The sequence below is a fragment of the Bos mutus genome, chromosome 21 (genome assembly GCF_027580195.1).
Source record: "Bos mutus isolate GX-2022 chromosome 21, NWIPB_WYAK_1.1, whole genome shotgun sequence".
Classification (NCBI taxonomy): Eukaryota; Metazoa; Chordata; class Mammalia; order Artiodactyla; family Bovidae; genus Bos; species Bos mutus.
In genome coordinates, this window is record NC_091637.1 from 51,948,295 (window position 1) to 51,968,081 (window position 19,787).

General features: G+C 36.2%; 1 pseudogene; it reads right to left on the reverse strand.

Moving 5' to 3' along the window:
• Positions 1 to 13,637: 13,637 nt before the first annotated feature.
• On the reverse strand, positions 13,638 to 15,481 carry LOC102270314 (E3 SUMO-protein ligase PIAS2 pseudogene; annotated as a pseudogene).
• Between the last annotated feature and the right edge of the window lie 4,306 nt (positions 15,482 to 19,787).

Below are 19,787 nucleotides of genomic sequence, written 5' to 3' on the forward strand. Positions count from 1 at the left end.
GCTATAAGGGGAAAGAACCAGAAATATCATCTGTGGGAAATTGTTATGGGCTGGATCTGAAAGTGCTGAACATTACTTTCTCTCACCATTTCATTTGTCAACATAATCACATGGCCTCACCTAACTGCAAGAGAAACGGGAACTGGAATCTAGCTGAGTGTCAAGAAAAAGGTGACGATAATCCGACATGCAATTAAAACATACTGTAATAAATAGCTACCACACAATTAAAACATACTGTAATAAATAGCTACACTCCAGAATGTCAAGATATAAATACTAATAAATAAACACTACACCAAATACTAATTTTAAAGCAGCATCTATCAAGTGTAAGTTTTGTAGAGTCAGGCATAACCCAGTGTTTGACAGACTGAGTTGAAATTTAATGCACAGAATTTATAACATAGAATAGGACTTCCCAGGTGGCAGTAGTGGTAAAGAACCCATCTGTCAAAGTAGGAGACATAAGAGATGTGCATTTGAACTGTGGGTTGGGAAGATTCTGTGGAGGAAGGCATGACAACCCATTCCATTATTCTTGCCTGAGAAATCCCATGGACAGAGGAGCCTGGCGGGCTACAGTCCATGTGCTAACAAAAATTAGACAAGACTGAAGCTACTTGGCACACACACACCCACACTATATAACTTAAAGGAAATAAAGTTATAATCATTTCTTCTATGTAAAATATCCTAATCAGTATATTAATTACACTTCAAATCTTGTTAGATGAAAATTATTATAGTAACAATCTACTTCATAGTTTTACCCTACTGTTAAAAATTAAAAGAGTCAGAGCAATTATTTTCTTTGCTTAAAGGATGAATTATCATAAAGGTCACTGATATCCATGTGCTCTAGAAGCAAATAAGGGAGATTTTATACTCAATGTGTAAATAAATATTTCATTTCATTTATCAACATCAAATTTAACTTCCCTTCACTTCCCTGTGCTGAGAAATACACTAGATTAGGGTTCAGGATTATAATGCCACTGTAAGAAATGGACAAAGAGCACAGTGGTTATAAGCTGAGTTGACTGAAACAATGCAATTCACAACAAAATTGAGGGGAAAAAATATACATTATCAATGAAGCATATATAAAAACTAGAAGTCATTTTGAAAGAAATCTCATTTTAACTCTATAACTATTTTTCCTTCAAAAGTATCTTTTGCAAAAATTAATAACTGCATACTATTATGTAATTCACTAATGTTGCAAATGGTTTGGTCTCTATATTTTACAATCTACAGATAAATTTCCAAAAGAAAAATCTTAAATTTAGCTTGATGCAATTGTTAGAACACTCAAGAGATGATAATAATTTGCATTGTCTCAGTTTTAATTTGTATTTGAAGAGAAAATTCAGTTTCATTAGGCCTAAGGTATATGCTAAATTTCTTGGTTATTCTTATGCATACTTTTTTAAAGTTGGCCACTATTATGTTGGCACCATTGTCAATAATCAGGGCATAAAAAAATACAAAAATATATTCTTTGAAGATAATGTTACACAAATTATTGCTGATTTTATTTTTATATCCTCTCCCTATTTTACATGAATCTGCTCTCCATCTTTCTGTTTATGAGTGTATTGAAAAAAATTCTTTGTGAGGCAGGTGGTGTAAATAATCTGCACTTGAGGGACATGTCACTGTTTTCATTTACTATTTTAATGTCTACATGTCCTTATATAAAAAGTTCTGAAGATTTGCTATTTTTAATGGAGCAATAGTTATGAGACTGATACTGATGAGATACATTGCCTTATCATTTATTGCTCATCAATTATGTGACAGCCACTTGTTGGGGCTCTAAGAAACACAAAGGAGTAAGATATGAATCTCATCCTTGAATAGTCAACTGTATATTTACCACTATTTTTCAGAGACGTTGTTGCTACTGATTATGAAATAATTATTTTATATTCTATTAAGAAAAAAGTGCAGTCAATTAAAAAGATCTAATCTCTTATTGCATCAATTATAACACATATCTGTATTTTATAGGTGTTATAATGTAGAAAAATATACATTTAGAGTATTTGCAATATGATATTAGCATCAGTGTGATAAATGCTCTATCAAGTGGTAGAGAGAAGACAAAGTGAAAATAGAGGTAGCTTAGATTGATTTTTTCTTGAGAGAACAAAGGAGAGGGTATTTAAGCCATGTCATAAGTGATAAGTAATATTTTTCATGTCATAAAGAATAGAAAGGAAGTTTTAGGGCAGCACATGTAAGTAAATAACATATTGCTGCTAAGTCGCTTCAATCGTGTCCGACTCTGTGGGACCCCATAGACGCCAGCCCACCAGGCTCCCCTGTTCCTGGGATTCTCCAGGCAAGAACACTGGAGTGGGTTGCCATTTCCTTCTCCAATGCATGAAAGTGAAAAGTGAAAGTGAAGTCACTCAGTTGTGTCTGACCCTCAGCAACCCCATGGACTGCGGCCTTCCAGACTCCTCCATCCATGGGATTTTCCAGGCAAGAGTACTGGAGTGGGGTGCCATTGCCTTCTCCAAATAACATATTAGGTTGGTATAAAAGTAACTGCAGTTACTAAATCATTACAATTTGGCTCAAGCATCTTTATTAATCAAACTAGGAACCATTACAATCAACAGATTTTTGCCAGTGAGAAATGTTTGTTTATTCCTGTAGTGTAAAAATCCGTGCTTCAGGATTCAACAAACTCTTACAAGCATTTTCTGCATCCTGCTGGTAGTGGAAGCATTTCCCTGCAAAAAGTAGTCAAGATACTTGAAGAAGTGGTAGTCAGTTGGCAAGAGGTCAGGTGAATATGACAGATGAGGCAAAACTTTGCAGCCTAGTCCGTTCAAGTTTTGAAGCGATGGTTGTACAACGTGTGGTTGGGTGTCGTCCTGGAGAAGAACTGGGACCTTTCTGTTGACCGATAACGGCTGCAGCTGTCATCTCATCAATTTGCTGAGCATAATTCTCAGATATAATGGTTTCATTGGGATACAGAAAGCTGTAGTGATACAGACAGGCAGCAGACCACCAAACAGTGACCCTGACCTTTTTTTTGGTGCTAATTTGGCTTTAGGAGGGCTTCCCTTGTGGCTCAGCTTGAATCTGCCTGCAATACAGGAGACCTGGGCTTGATCCCTTGGTTGGAAAGATCCCCTGGAGAAGGGAAAGGCTACTCACTCCAGTATTCTGGCCTGGAGAATTCCATGGACTGTATAGTCAATGAGGTCTCAAAGAGTCAGACATGACTGAGCTACCTTCACTTCACTGGCTTTGGGAAAAGTGTTGGAGCTTCTTTGCCCAACCACTGAGCTGGTTGTCGCTGACTGTAAAATCCACTTTTCTGACACATCACTAGTAGTAAAGAGCTCTGCCTGCTAATACAGGAAACGTAAGAGACACTGGTTCAATCCCTGGGTTGGGAAGATCCCCTGGAGGAGGAAATGGCAACCCATTTCAATATTCTTTCCTGGAGAATCACATGGACAGAGGAGTCTGGCAGTATGTGGTCCATAGGGTCACAAAGGGTCAGACAGGACCGAAGTGACTTAGCATGCATACTTTCTCGCATGTCACAATCTGATCGAGTAATTGTTCATTGTTGTTGCATAGAATAAAAGATGATGCCTCAAAATGATGTTTTTGTTTTTGTTTTTTTTTTTTTGATTTTCAGTCAGCTTATGAGGCACCCACTTATAGAGCTTTTTCATCTTCCCAATTTGCTGCAAATGCTAAATGACGTTAGAATGGTTGACAGTGAGTTCTTCTGTAACTTCTCATGTGGTTGCAAGAGGACCAGTTTCGATGATTCTTTCAGTTGGTCTTTGTCAACTTTGAATGGCCAGCCACTAGACTCCTCATCTTCAAGGCTCTCGTCTCCTTTGCAAAACTTCTTGAACCACCACTGCACTGTACATTTGTTAGCAGTTCCTGGGCCAGATGCATTGCTGATATTGTGAGTTCATTCTGCTACTTTATGGCCCATTTTGAACTAAAAAAAAAAAAAAATACCTTGAATTTGCTTTTTGACTAACATCATTTCTGTAGTCTACAATAAACATAAAATAAAGAACAGGTAATAAGTCATTAGCAATAAAAGAAAAACATAGGGCAAGAAAGCAAGAAATGTGCATTAAAATGATGTATAACATAACTATGTTTATTTAAGAATATATTCCAATATCAGATGGCAAAGTTCAAAAATGCAAAACTGCAATCGCTTTTGCACCAACCTAATAATATCACTCTTCTGTGTCTAAATTCTATAATCCTACAGTGATACAGTAGAAAAATGTGTTACCGTAAGCGTGATATGTCCTCATGGAGTCCATGTATTGAGTGCTACTCTTTGTCTTTCGTCATGATTTTAATAGTTTCAGCTTTTATCTCTTCAAACCGGTTTTTAATGGGAACAGGATAATTTCATGCCTTTCTTATCTGTGCTGTAACAATTTGCAAACTGCTATTAGCTACTAGCTTTCAATCTTTCATTTTTATTTTTGATGTTACAACATTGAAGTATTTCTCTAGCAAATTCCACGTGGAAATGCCAGAGATGTTTTTGAGAGTTTACATGCATTCTATTTCTGTACTGTACAGCCATTTTACTCAGAGAGTACCACGTCAAAGTATCTTCGATACATCATTCCTCCTCACTCCTCCATTGTGTATCACAGTTGGGGATTTTCTACGATACTTTGATGTGGAATTTCGGTACATTATTTTTATTGACAAAATATAAGCACTGGATGCAGTTTTCATGAACTATGATTAGAATCAAGGGCAATATCTAATTTCTGTGGTCATCTAAATCATTTCAGCTATCTAATATCAAAGGTTGTTATTTTTAATAAAAATTCATATTTAAAGGTATATGGCTTAGATAATCTTTAAAATTACTTTCCCAAAATATTTTATTCAATTTAATTTAGTAACTGCTAAATGTGAAAAATTAATAATTCATAACAGATAAACCAACAGAAAGAATGTGTCTGTTTTTCTTCCTAATTTCCCTATATTAATATTATTGCTTGTGTTAAGTTCATACTGTTTCTGTCCTTTATTGTGCCCATCTTTGCATGAAATGTTCTCTTGGTATATCTAATTTTCTTGAAGAGATCTCTACTCTTTCCCATTCTATTGTTTTTGTCTATTTCTTTGCCCTGATCACTTAGGAAAGCTTTCTTATCTCTTCTTGCTATTCTTTGGAACTCTGCATTCAGACGGATATATCTTTCCTCTCCTTTGCCTTTCACTTCTCTTCTTTTCTCAGCTAACAGAAGCAAGAGATATTAAGAAGAGGTGGGAACAATACACAGAAGAACTATACAAAAAAGATCTTAATGACCCAGACAACCACGATGGTGTGATCACTCACCTAGAGCCAGACATCCTGGAATGCAAAGTCAAGTGGGCCTTAGGAAGCATCACTATGAACAAAGCTACTGGAGGTGATAGAATTCCAGGTGAGCTATTTCAAATTCTAATAAATGATGCTGTGAAAGCACTGCACTCAATATGCCAGCAAATTTGGAAAACTCATCTGTGGCCATAGGACTGGAAAAGGTCAGTTTTCATTCCAATCCCAAAGAAGGGAAATTCCAAAGAATGTTTAAACTACCACACAACTACACACAAGCAAGGTACTGTTCAAAGTTCTCCAAGTAAGGCTTCAAAAGTACATGAGCCAAGAACTTTCAGATATTCAAGCTGGATTTAGAAAAGGCAGAAGAAGCAGAAATCAAGTTGCCAACATCTGTTGGATCATAGAAAAAACAAGAGAATCCCAGGAAAACATCAACTCTGTTTTATTGACTACACTAAAGACTTTGACTGTGTGGATCACAGCAAACTGTGGAAAATTATTCAAGAGATGGGAATACCAGACCACCTCACCTGCCTCCTGAAAAATCTGTATGGGGTCAAGAAGCAACAGTTGTCACCGGACATGGAACAATGGACTGGTTCCAAATTGGAAAAAACATACGTCAAAGCTATATATTGTCACCTTGCTTATTTAAATTATATCCAGAGTACACCATGCAAAATGCCAGACTCAATGACACACAAGCTGGAATCAGGATTGCTTGGAGAAATATCAATAATATCAGATGTGCAGATGACACCACCTGGCAGAAATCAAAGAGGAACTAAAGGGCCTCTTGAGGAAAGTAAAAGAGGAGAGTGAAAAAGCTGGCTTAAAAGTCAACATTGAAAAAGCTAAGATCCTGGCATCTGGTCCCATCACTTCATGGCAAATAGATGGGGAAACAATGGAAACAGTGATAGACTTTATTTCCTTGGGTTCCAAAATCACTCCAGATAGTCACTGCAGCCATGAAATTAAAAGAGGCTTGCTCCTTGAAAGAAAATCTATGACAAACCTAGACAGCCTATTAAAAGGCAGAAACACTACTTTACTGACAAAGGTCTATCTAGTCAAAACTATGGCTTTTCCAGTAGACATGTATGGATGTGAGAGTTGGACTATAAAGAAGGTGAGTGCTGAAGAACTGATGCTTATGAACTATGGTGTTTAGAAGACTCTTGAGAGTCCCTTGGACTGCAAGGAGAACAAACAAGTCAATCTTAAAGGAAATCATTGGAAGGAATGATACTGAAGCTGAAGCTCCAATATTTTGCAGTGGGTATTGGAAAAGACCCTGATGCTGGGAAAGATTGAAGGCAGGAGAAGAAAGGTCAGCAGAGGATGAGGTGGTTGGATGGCATCACCAACTTAATGAACATGAGTTTGAGCAAGCTTCCAGAGTTGGTGATAGACAGGGAAGCTGGCGAAGGACAGGGAAGCCTGGCGTGCTCAGTCCATGGGGCTGCAAAGTGTCAGACATGACTGAGCACCTGAACTAAACTGAATATTATTGCACAAAATTATGTGAAGATATATATTATACCCAAGTTTTTGAAGTCCTTTTCCATGAATATAAAAACAGAACTTAGAATAAATATAAAAGGCAGGTTTGAAGAAATATTTTCAAATCATATAATGCCATCAGTAAGCAAAGCTATTTCATTGAAAAGCTCCTTCAAAAATGTTAATAGGGATTTCGTTCCAATTCTCATAAAGAATTCTCATAATCTTCATGTTAATACTATGACCCTGATAGAGGGCAATTATCTTTGAAAACCAATCAAATATTCATTACAGCTGAATAAATTTGTTATTTAACTTTGCCGTTTAGAAATTCAAATGTCAATTTTAAAATGATTTAAAATATTTGGCTGCATTAGCTGTCTCGTGTTTTAAGGTATTCTCTATTCATATACTGTATCATATCATCTTAAATACCAATATTCTTAACATTCTCCTATACCAAATTTATATTAAATCATCATACTCAGTATGAGCTATGACAGCATCAAAGTCCAGAATGAAGCCTTAGTAATAGTGAAGAGCAATTTGATGCACTCCATCCTGGCTGATCATGTGCCAAGGAAGATGATATTTAAGCGAATGATAATAAAATCAGCTGAAGCAGGTCCTCAGACAGACTTATTCCATTTTGTGGTAACTGGTAAAATGGAGGAGTATCAGAACTTGTGTGTATTATGTGCTTGCAGTCATAAAACAATATATCCAAAGAATTAGAGAAAACAGAATGGAGGAATGATGTCACTTTTTTTCTGCTTCTGAGTACATAATTCATGTATGTTTCAGCTTTTCTTCTAAAAGAATATCACATGTAGGATTTCTTCTTTCAGGTAAACTATTTGAATTCCCAAATCCAATCTTCCTACTGAAAATTTAAAAGTGACTGCTATAAGGGTAAAAATTGCTAACAAATTGATTTTATTTAAAATTTTCTTTTTTTTTTTTCTTGAAAATATATAGCTGTAAACACAACATCAAACCTAAGCAGGAGAACGTTACCTGCACATTCTACTTGTTTATATTCTCCTCCATTTATCCATCTTCCCAACTTCTATGGGTTTCCCACTTGGTGCTAGCGCTAAGGAACCCCCCTGCTAAAGCAGGACACATAAGAGACATGGGTTTGACTCCTGGCTCAGGAAAATCCCCTGGAGGAAGGCATGGCAACCCACTCCAGTATTCTTGCCTGGAGAATCCCATGGATAACAGAGCCTGGTGGCTTACAGTACCTGTGGTGCAAAGAGTCAGACAGGACTGAAGCAACTTAGCAATCACACATGTACCACCCTCTATACCTGAGAAAAACACGAGATAAACACAGATAAACAACTGTGCATGTTCTATTTCCTTTGAAAAATAGTTTTTCTACACACATTGTTTAAATAATATGTTAATAATGTTTGTTTGTTTATAAATTCTGGATAAGGAATATTCCTGTATATAATTTGGTAATTTTAGAAATTTTATTTTTCATGGAAAATTAAGTTTCAAAGATTCATCTATATTATTATACCTTTTCATATATAATATATGATACATACCCTTTCATATATATACCTTTCATATATCTAGGCATTTTTTACGTATCTCAATATTTTTAATAAAACATTTTAATATTTTAAGATAACAACTTGTATAAGTTTGGGTATATAATTTCTAATTTCCTTAAAATTCTGTATAATGATAAGTAATAGACTTTTTGTCTCATACTGGGTTTTTGAAACTTTACTAATATAAAAATTGACTAATTTTATATGACTTTTTATCCGATTATCAGTTTTTTGAACTTTTAAAATGTTAACTGTCATGAAATACACATTGTTGTTATTCAAGGGATTAGATCTGGTAGACAGAGTGCCTGAAGAACTAGACAGAAGTTCCTAACACTGTATAGAAGGCAGAGAGCAAAATCATCACAAAGACAACCAAATGCAAGAAGGCAAAGTGGTTGTCTGAGGAGGCTTTGCAGATACCTGAGGAAAGAAGAGAAGCAAACAACAAGGGAGAAGGGAAAGATATACTCAACTGAATGCATAGTTCCAGGGAATAACAAAAGAGAGATACGAAGGCCTTCTTAAACGAACACTGCAAAGAAATGGAGAAAAACAATAGAATGTGAAAGACTAGAGAACTTTTCAGGAAAACTGGAGATATCAAGGGAGCATTTCATTCAAGGTTGGGCACAAAAAAGGACAGAAATGGTAAGGACCTAACAGAAACAGAAGAGATTGAGCAGAGGTGGAAAGAATACACAGAAGGACTACACAAAAAAGGTGGTAATGAGGCAGATAACAATGATGGTGTGGTCATCCACTTAGAGCAGACATCCTGGAGTGTGAAATCAAGTGGGCCTTAGGAAGCATTACTATGAACAAAGCTAGTGAAAGTGACAGAATTCCAGCTGAGCTATTTAAAGCTCTAAAAGATGATGCTGTTGAAGTGCTGCACTCAATATGTCAGTAAATTTGGAAAACTCAGCAGTAGACACAGGACTGGAAAAGATCAATTTTCATTCCAATCCCAAAGAAGGGTAATTCCAAAGAATGTTCAAACTACCACACACTTGTACTCATTTGACATGCTAACAAGATTATGCTCAAAATTCCTGAAATTAATCTTCAACAGCACATGAACTGAGAACTTCAAGATGTATAATTTGGATTTAGAAAAGGTAGAAGATCCAGAGATCAAATTGCCAACATTTGTTGGATCATGGAGAAATCAAGGGAATTCCAGAAAAATATCTATTTCTTCTTCATTGACTATGCTAAAGCCTTTGACTCTGTGGATCATTAAAAAAACTGTGGAAAGTTCTTAAAGAGACAGAAGTTACCAGACCACTATACCTGTCTGCTGAGAAACCTGCAAGCAGGTTAAGAAGCAACAGTTAGAACAGCACATGGAATAAATAACTGGTTCCAAATTGGGAAAGTAATTTGTTAAGGTTGTATATTGTCACCTTGCTTATTTAACTTCCATGCAGAGTACATCATTTGAATGCCAGGCTAGATGAATCACAAGCTGGAATCAAGACTGCTGGGAGAAATATCAACAACCTCAGATATGCAGATGATAGCACTCTAATGGCAGAAAGTGAAGGTGAACTAAAGAGCCTCTTGATGAGGGTAAAAGTGAAAAAGCTGGCTTGAATCTCAACAGCTTAAAAAAACACACACACACAAAACTAAGATCATGGAATCTGGTTCCATCAGTTCATAGCAAATAGAAGGAGGAAAAGTAGAAGCAGTGACAGATTTTATTTTCTTGGGCTCCAAAATCACTGCAGACAATCATTGCAGCCGTGCAATTCTAAGATAGTTGCTCCCTGAAAGGAAAGCTATGACAAACCTAGATAGTGTATTAAAAAGCAGAGACATCACTCTCCTGACAAAGGTCCCTATTGTCAAAACTATAGTATTTCCTGTAGTCATGTACGTATGTAAGAGTTGGACCATAAAGAAGTCTAAGCTCCAAAGAATTGATGCTTTCAGAAGACTCTTGAGAGTCCTTTGGTCTGCAAGGAGATCCAACCAGTCAATCCTGAAGGAAATCAGTCCTGAATATTCATTGGAAGGACTGATGCTGAAGCTGAAGATGCAGTACATTAGCAACCTGATGGGAAGGGCTGATTCACTTCAAAAGACCCTGATGCCAGGAAAGATTGAGGGCAAAAGTTAGAAGGAGGCAGCAGAGGATGAGATGAGATGATTAAATGGCATCACTGGCTTGGGAAAACTCTGGGAGATAGTAGGACAGAGGATCCTGATGTGCTGCAGTCCATGGGTCGGACTTAATGACTGAGCAACAACAAAATACACAAAAAATTCACCATCCAACCATTTTACATTTATATAGTTCAGTAGTTCAAGTATATTCACACTAAATATATATCCAGGATTATTTTCACTTTAAAAACCTGAAACACTATACACAATAAACAACAACTCTCCATTTCCCTCACCCCTTGTAGCCCTTGACAACCATCATTCTACTTTCGGTCTCAATATATTTGACTACTGTAGGTATCCTTTATAAGTGGCTATTTTCCTTTTTGCAACTGGCTTGTTTCATTTAGCATACTTCCCTCAAGGTCCACTCCTACTGTAGCCTATGTCAGAATTTTCATCCCTTGCCATGCTAAATAATATCCCATTGTATCTATATACAACATTTAGCTTATCTATTCAGCTGCCAGTAAGGACTCTGGTTGCTTTCAAATTTTGCCTTATCTAAAAAATGCTACAATGAACATGGGTATACAAACATTTCAATTAGAACTGGCTTACAATTCTTTTGATTATATACTAAGAAGTAGAATTGCTGGATCATATAGTTATTCTATTTTTAATCTTTTTATAAACTGCCAGATTGTTCTACATAGCAGCCGAAATATTTTGCAATTCCACTAGCATTACACGGTTTTGATTTTTGCCATATTCTTTCCAATAAATGTTACTATTTTATTTTTTGATAGTTGCCATCATAATTAATGCAATGTGCTGTGTCACTGTGGTTCTGATTACATTTCTCCAATAATGAATGATATTGAGCACCTTTTCGTATGCTCATCTATTTGTATATCACTCTTGGTGAAATGTCTATTAAAAACCTTTATCCATTTTTGGAGGGATAAATTAAAATTTATGTAATTTAGTGTAAAGTACCAAAAATGAACAGTAAAACTGTTCACATAAAATGTTGAAAACAAAGTACAGCTATAAAAGTGCAGAGGTTATCAGTTACAAGAATCAAGTAAATAAACTAACTTCTTTTTTTTCTCATTTACCTTTTAAAACTTTGTTGGTTAAGTTGGAGAGAGGAGGGTTCCTGAAAATCTAATGGGTAATGAAATGATAACAAATATACAGCATTTCTTTATTAACAAATTATACCACACAAATCAGGTTACTTTTTCTGTCTGATTATAGAGTTAACAGAACTTGCGTCCACATTTAGAGCAGCGACATAAAATTTTACCAGGAAGAAATTCTGTATATGGACCAGAGGACTGCAACATGTCCTAAGAAAGCAAAACTGGCAATTCTGATGCAACGACTGCAAGAAGATTCAGGTTTGTTTTCCATGTTTTTGACTCTCCAAAAGGGATAATACATTAAGGGGATAATACAGCCAAAGAAGGGAAGATGTAGAAAATCACAGGAAATTAAATGAGTACAAAAACAGCACAAGGGTTGAGAAGATGTGAAAAACCAAGCAGAGACAAGGCAGCTCCCTGGAGTGGCACCAACCCTGATTGTTCCCTATCCTATATGAAACTGATCAGACTCTTCATCTGGGCATTTCAGTCTGAGAAATAGGCCAGATTAATGATCTTTCAACAAAGGTTTATTTAGATACAGCTTAGGGAGAGAAAGCTAAACATTAGGAAAGTATTGACTCCTTGAGAAATCAAAATTGTGTGGCCAAATGAAAGCAAAGTACAAAATTTGGATAAAAATGTTTCTCTAAGGGTAAAATTCAGTTTCCTGAGAGATTTAAAATCAAACACATAGTAAGAGAGTGGTTTGCAAAGTGGGTTTCAGGCGCATCCTTTCCTCTTCAAACTTTTCTTATACTCAAAGACTTCTAATTCTGGTTTTATCCTTTGTGGTTTCAGGAAATATTTCCCTTTTTTTTTTTTTTTTTTAAGAAAAGGGAATCTGATACCATCTCCACCCCTTTGCTATTGTTTGTTCTTTAAGTTTAAAAATCATTGCTCTGAGCAAAATGAGATCTATGATATACTTTCTTTGTCCGTATTACTCATCGTAGATTTGAACATTATCCTATAAAATAAATGAGTAAAATAAGTTCTTAGGACGAAGTTAAACTGTGCTATTCCCACTGCCCCTAAATCTGTTTTTCCACTGCCTCCATGCTCTCAATATTTCTGGACAGTGTGAACAAAATTTTAACAAACATTCCAGCCACACCTTAATCCAAAAACATTTCATTCAACAATTGCAGAGAATTTCTTTGAGAAGGTAAGGCCCTAATTTACAGACATCTCTAGAATGAGAAAGTTCAATCACCAAAAACAGCACCCATGACGTCAGGGCAGACTCTGCATAGTGTTCTTCAACATACTCACTAATGAGGAGTAGCCAAATCCCAGAACTCCACTCTGTACTCATGGGCACATAACACCAGAGTGGAAACATCCCCCAGGGAAAATGCTTAACACAAAGGCCATTTTTCTTTGATGGAAACAGAGAAAAATGGATCCAAACTTTGGCCACTTATCTAGACTTCATTACTTCAATGAAACAGAACAAATCCATGGAAAGGACTCATTTAGTGAACATAACTTCTTTCCGTATATGTTTCCTTCACTTCAGGTTAAACGAAAAGTTGTCATTTTAGAATCACTAATTACATCTTTTTTTAATTAGAAAAAAGTATACTTGAATATTTACATAATTTTATTGCTGTGTATAACAAAAAAAAATTAACTGATTTGTAGAATCCATCCTGTAACATGAAATTGAAATCCATTTCTCAGGAGGATATAGTTACAGTTGAATGTATCTGATGATGCTCAAGAGTACACCAAGAGTAAGAAAAATCCTTGCATGTCATGTGGTTCTCATTGCAGTCATCTGTGTTCATCTCTCAGAAGGAAAAATAATCCATTTTATATTTCAATAAATATCAAAGTAATCATTAGCAAAAAAATAGCTTCCATGGAGCAGAGATCCAAGAAAGAGCAGTTCTGATGAATGATTTGTAGAATCGAGTGGGTCCTTCTTTAGTCCAGTGAGATGATCTTAGGAATGTTACTTCCACTGTTATGACCCCTGTCTCACTTCTGCTGCTGGATGAACTCACACGAGTACTACTTTCCATGGGGGCTGGTGGTGGTGACGGACATACTGCTTGCTGTTAAGGGTGAGGTGAGACTGGGGATCAACTGGAATAAGGGAAAGGAAATCCAAACCTGGCAGGTCTGAGGACATGCTTGAGACGGGCATGTGGTGGAATGGTAACGAGTAGTCTGTTAATGAAGGCAGAATAGCAGCAGGATCAATGGAAGTCACGCTGGGCACACTTACAGAAGACGGCTGATACATGAGAACCCCTTTGGTGGGGCTGCTTTGTGTTTCTGACATAAAGATGCATTTCCTTTTGGCATGAGGGTCTTCCTTTTCATCAGAAAAGCTTTCTGCTGTTAGGTAAATGATATCCACTTTCTACTTGCTTGTCTCATCGGCTAGGCTACAGTCACTGAACAAGTCTTACTGAGGACACTTGAAGTTTCTATTTTTGTACATGGCTGGCTGGGTATTTTCATAGCTTCTTTCTTCAGTCTCATTGGACACCAAGAACCATCTTCTTGGAATTTTATTTCATCCACATCAGAACAGTCATTGAGAATTTCCATAAAAATCCCATCTAAAATTAGACTTTCATAGGCAGCTTTTTTGTCACACACAGGACAAATCCAGGTGGGTTTCTTCTCATTCATTTTCAGATAAAGAGCAGCATCAAAACACTGTAGGTGTGCACAAGTCACCGCAGAGCATGGGATCGTCAGCCTCATTTTCCCTAAAGAGCACATCAAGGACACCTGAAGGCTAGTGGTAGCAATTTCACTGTCAGGATCCTTAGTAAATTTTTCTTTAATTAGTGCTCTGGAATGATCAGGGTTTCTAATATCTTTCATTTTTATTCTCTGTAATAACATGGCTGATGTGAGTTTTTGTACAACATATACAGAAATGAAGTAATTTTTTCCAATTTCTGATGCTCAAGAAATGGAAATCAGGTTTGGCACAGCTGAAGATAACCTAGCTAAAGATATGATATTCAAAGGTTGTCCAGGGCGCTTCTGTTCAATCCCATTTTAACTTGGTGGTGCATAGCCAAGCAAAGGAAACAACTTCCCATTTACTTTCATACAGAGACTATTGGGATAGTTATCTTCTTTGGGGCAACTTGTCTCTGCCAGATAAAGTCTCAGCTGAACTTGTACTGTATAATCTCTCCTACCACCTGGCAAAAAATCCCTGGATATGCATCTGTCTCTAACTTGTTGAGGTGTCAGAGTAAAAATAAAAATTTCTCTTGGAACTGCTGTACACTGCTTTGAACTAAACTCGTGGGCTTGATGAGAACATCAGGGGCCTCATAAAATGGTATTTTTTTGTTTTATTTTTCCCCACACATCATGCTGGACATGAAGGATTGGGGGAGACGGCTGCCAGCATCTCAAGCGTGGGATTAGTATCTTGAAGCAGCACAGAACCAGCAGGAGAGAACGGCGAGTGAGGTATAACTGAAGTGGAAGGCCACGAGTGGGTTCCAGCTGCAGCCAAGTCAGGTTCTACAGGTGAGCTCCCATCCAAACTGAAAACCAGTGATTTGATTGTGGATAAATCAGAGGCCTTCAAGTGTCCACGGGAATCTGCGTCTATACAATTCTCGGATTTTAATCTGAACCACAGGGCTGCAGCCACTCTTCGATAACTGCAACGCCCTCATCAGGAGGTCATGCTTACGACCATTTTTATTCCGTCCGGCAAAGCCTAGTAACATTTGTAGTTCAGAAACCCTAAAACTGGAAACCATATTCAACTCCTCGAAATCTGCCATTTTATACCACCTGCGAGCGCCGCCACCACTGCGGCCACAGCGCCCCCTCCCCGTGCCGCCAACAACACGGCCAACCACCACTGCAGCCGGTGCCACCTTCTGCATCACCCTGCCCTGGGGGCCCCTGAAGAAGCCACGGCCGCTGGGCCCGTCCCTTTGTCCACTTTTAAATGGACATTTTAAATGTTGTTTGTTATTTGTTACTGAGAGTTGTGTTACTCATATACTCTGAATTCATATTAACTTCCAAACATACATTGATTTGCAAATATTGTCTCCCATTTCATAGACTGCCTTACTCTATAGATTGGCCAACCATCTTAAAAATTAAAATCACTTAAAAATGCTAACAGTTGCCCTGTAAATTTGTTTTAAATTTTAGCAATGCGTTGTGTCATATAACAGGAGTGCTGTTTTTCACGTTCAAAATGTTACATATTTTCTCTTGAGTTTATGCCTAATTTTGTTACCTACATCTTCTGAATAATGATAGAAGTGATATTAATAGTAGGAAATATTTTGTTACTGATTGTAAAGGTTTCAAATATTCCTACTTAGAATAATACTAATTATAATTTTAAGTATATATGTTTTAGAATAGCTTTAGATTTACAGAAGGATTGCAAATTTAGTACATATATCCTGCATCCACTTTCCATTACTAATAACATTTTACATTACTAATGAACCAATGTTAATATGGTTTTATTACCTAAGGAAAGAAAAGTGACCCCATGGATAATGTCCATATTTTATCCAGATTTCCTTCGTTTTTCGTTCTTACCCTCTTTTTCTGCTTAAGAGACCCTATTCAGGATACCACATTGCATTTAGTTGCAATATCTCTTTGGGCTTCTCTCACCTGTGCCAGTTTCTTAGACTGTCCTTGTTTCTAAAGAATGTTTTGAGACATGCTGGTAAATTGTGTTAACATATAAACTGTGGCATAGTAAAACGTTTAAGAGTTTATTTGAGCAAAAATGCAGTAGAATTGGCAGTGCCAAGCTCAAAGTGATTAGGAGTGCTCTGCTGAGGAAAGCTAGCGGAAAGACTTAGGTAGACAAGTTACAGAAGCAAAGAAAGAAAATTATTTGATTGATTTACTGTAAAGCCTAGTTGACTATTTGTGATGTGTTGTAGCTAGGTTTTGATTTTCTTAATCTTGAGGCATTTACAGGCTTAGATTTTGCTTTGCTTACATTGGCTACCAAAACATTAGCATCACTTCAGCCTAATAGACTCCTTGTTTAATTAACGTAACAGATGTTTTGTAGCATGCCCCTCTATTGGGGATTTGTCTGATGTTTTTTTCTCATAATTAGACTGGAATTATTGTTTTTTGAGAGCAAGGCCACATACGCAAGGTATCATTTTTATGACATCATATGAAGGGTGCATACTATAAGCTATAGACTTATTACCATGGATATTGACCTTAATTACCTGCCTGAAGTAGTGTTTGTGAAATTTCTCCACTGTAAAGTTACTCACCATCTCCCCTTTCACATTGCACTTTTGAAATCAAGTCAATTAGTACAATCTACATTTAAGTACTGAGGAGTTATGATCCATCTCCAGGGTGAAATATCTATATATATTATTTGGACTATATCTACATGAAAAATTTCTTTTTTTCTATGTATTTACTTATGAAATAATTTATTTATGTCAGTATGGACTCAGGAATTATTTTTTGTGAATTATAATCTAGTACAAATGTACTTACTTTTTTACTCAAATTGTAGCTTTGACTATCAGAAGCCCTCTCACTTGACATTCAAGTCTCTGACATAACACCACCACCACTGTGTGTACACATGTCTCTGTGTGTGATCATGAGTTGTGTCCTAAGCTACAAATTATCCTCTGGCACTACAAGATGCTCCAGGCTCATCTTATGCATTTCCTTTACTAGTCCTACAATCAATAGCCCTTGATTATTATTTTGGAGAATGGTACTAGAAATTGTATAATTCAGGTATCTACCATGAACACTGCTACTGAGTTTCATTGCTTTTAGGCACTTTCAGCTCATAGAGTAAGAAAATATATGTATAGAGCTAACCTATATGTAGGCATACATCTGTAACTCTTTCTATATCTAGCCATCCATATACAAGTGTTCATACTGACTTCTACAATTTTAATCCATTATCCCATGGGTCATTATAGTCTCACCCCCATGATTATGTATAAATGCCCACTCTAAAACTGAAAAACCTGACTTTCACCTTCTACTATCCATTTCCTTAATGGTTTAATTCCTCTGAACATGTATAGCACTATCAGAATTATTAACCTATGTCCCCATGGAAAGAACTTTATCACATAGAAAACTAAATTAGAATGTTTACAGTATAATTCCTTTTGTCTTCAGTTTAAATAGTCCATGACATAGTCATTCAGGTCAGCACAGTTTACTTCACTCCCTTTAATTAGTGCTATGGGCTGAAAATTTCATCCCTCCAAAATCATGTATTGAAATCCTAACCCCCAAGCATGATAATATATATGTAGATAGGTCCTTTGGGAAGTGATTAGGTCATGAAGAAGGAGACTTCATGAATGGCATTAGTGACATTATACTAAAAGAGATCCCACAGAGCTTCTCCTTCCACTGTGTGAGGGCACAAGAAATTTGCAACTCAAAGAGAGTTCTCATTCAATCATGCTGGTTGATCTTGGACTTCCAGTCTCCAGGTATATGGAGAAACAATAAATTTCTGCCATTCATAAGCTGACTAGCTTGTGGTATTTTGTGATAACAATCAAAATGGACTAAGACAGTGAAAAAGGTTGTTAAATATATGTGAAATAGAGGTGATTTATTTGTCATTCTGCATTTATTCTGGGCACCCTTGAACTCCAAAATAATATACTCTTAAAAATTTTAAATACTTTAAATTTCGACAGATTTTGGCAAAGGCACAATGTCATATAACTGCATATCATAGAGAACAGGTTAACCTCTGAAAAATTCCCTATGCTCTATCTTTTCAAATTTCCTCTCCCCTGCCCTCACAGTATGACATGCTTATATTTGTCTGTCTGTACTTCTACCTCTTCCAGAGTGGTATGTAATTGAAATCACAGAACTCATACTTTTTTCACAATGACATCTTTTACTTAGTAATGTGCATTTAACATTCATCAATGTCTTTGATGACTTGATAGTCATTTTAATTGCTGAATAAAATTCAATTGTATGGATATCACACAGATTTTCTGAAGTCCATTCACTTATTGGAGGACATAATGCCGCTTTCATTTTTAGCAATTATGAATAAACCTGCTATAAACATTTATGCATAGTTTTTTGGTGGACATAAGTTTTCAAATCAGTTTGATAAGTACCTGTGTGTGACTGCTGGTTGATAATCTATGGTTAGCTTTGTAAGTCACAGCCAAACTCTTCCCAAGTGGTTGTACCATTTTTCACTCCCAACTGTAATAAGTGAGAGTTCCAGCTACTCCTCATCCTCACCAGGATTGTTGCATCTGGGCCATTGTAATAGGCATTTACTAGTATCTCAATGCTTTAATTTGCAATTCCTTAATTATATTTGATGTTCATAATCTATACTTATTTGCCAGTTGTTTATCTTCTTAGGTTAGGTATCTGTTCTGTTTGCCCATTTTGAAGTTCTCTTTCTTGCTGTTTAGTTTTATGAATTCTTTCTAAGTTGAATATCAGGAGCTTTACTATGTATATGCTTTTCAAATATTTTTTCCCAGTCAGTGGTTTGTCTATATTTTCTTAACAGTGGCTCTGAAAAAGAAGTTTTAAATATTAATAAAGTGCTACATGCCAATTTTTTCTTTCATGGATGTTGCTTTTGGTGTTGCATCTAAAATCTCATCACCAAACTGAACATCACCTAGATTTTCCTCTAGTTTTCTACTAGAAGTCTTATAGTTTCACACTTTACATTTAGATCTACATTCCATTTTGAGTCAATTTCTATAAAATATGCAAGGTCCATGTCTAGGTTATTGCTATCATTTTGTATATTTTGTGGGACAACATATTTTTTTCATAGCTATTTTTCAAACAATGATGAGAATGAATCTCATCTTTTCTAAAGGATTTTGCCTTTATCTACCATTTTATTCATATTGGGTAAGAATATTTGTACATGATTTTTGTTGCAGCTATATTCATATATGTGACTGACTTTTAATTTTCCAGTTAACTATTGTATACCAAGAATATTCTTGAATCATATAATACATTGGGGAATATCCTTATTCTAGTATTTAAACTTTTTTTTATATTGGAGTATAGCTGATTAAAAATATTGCTATA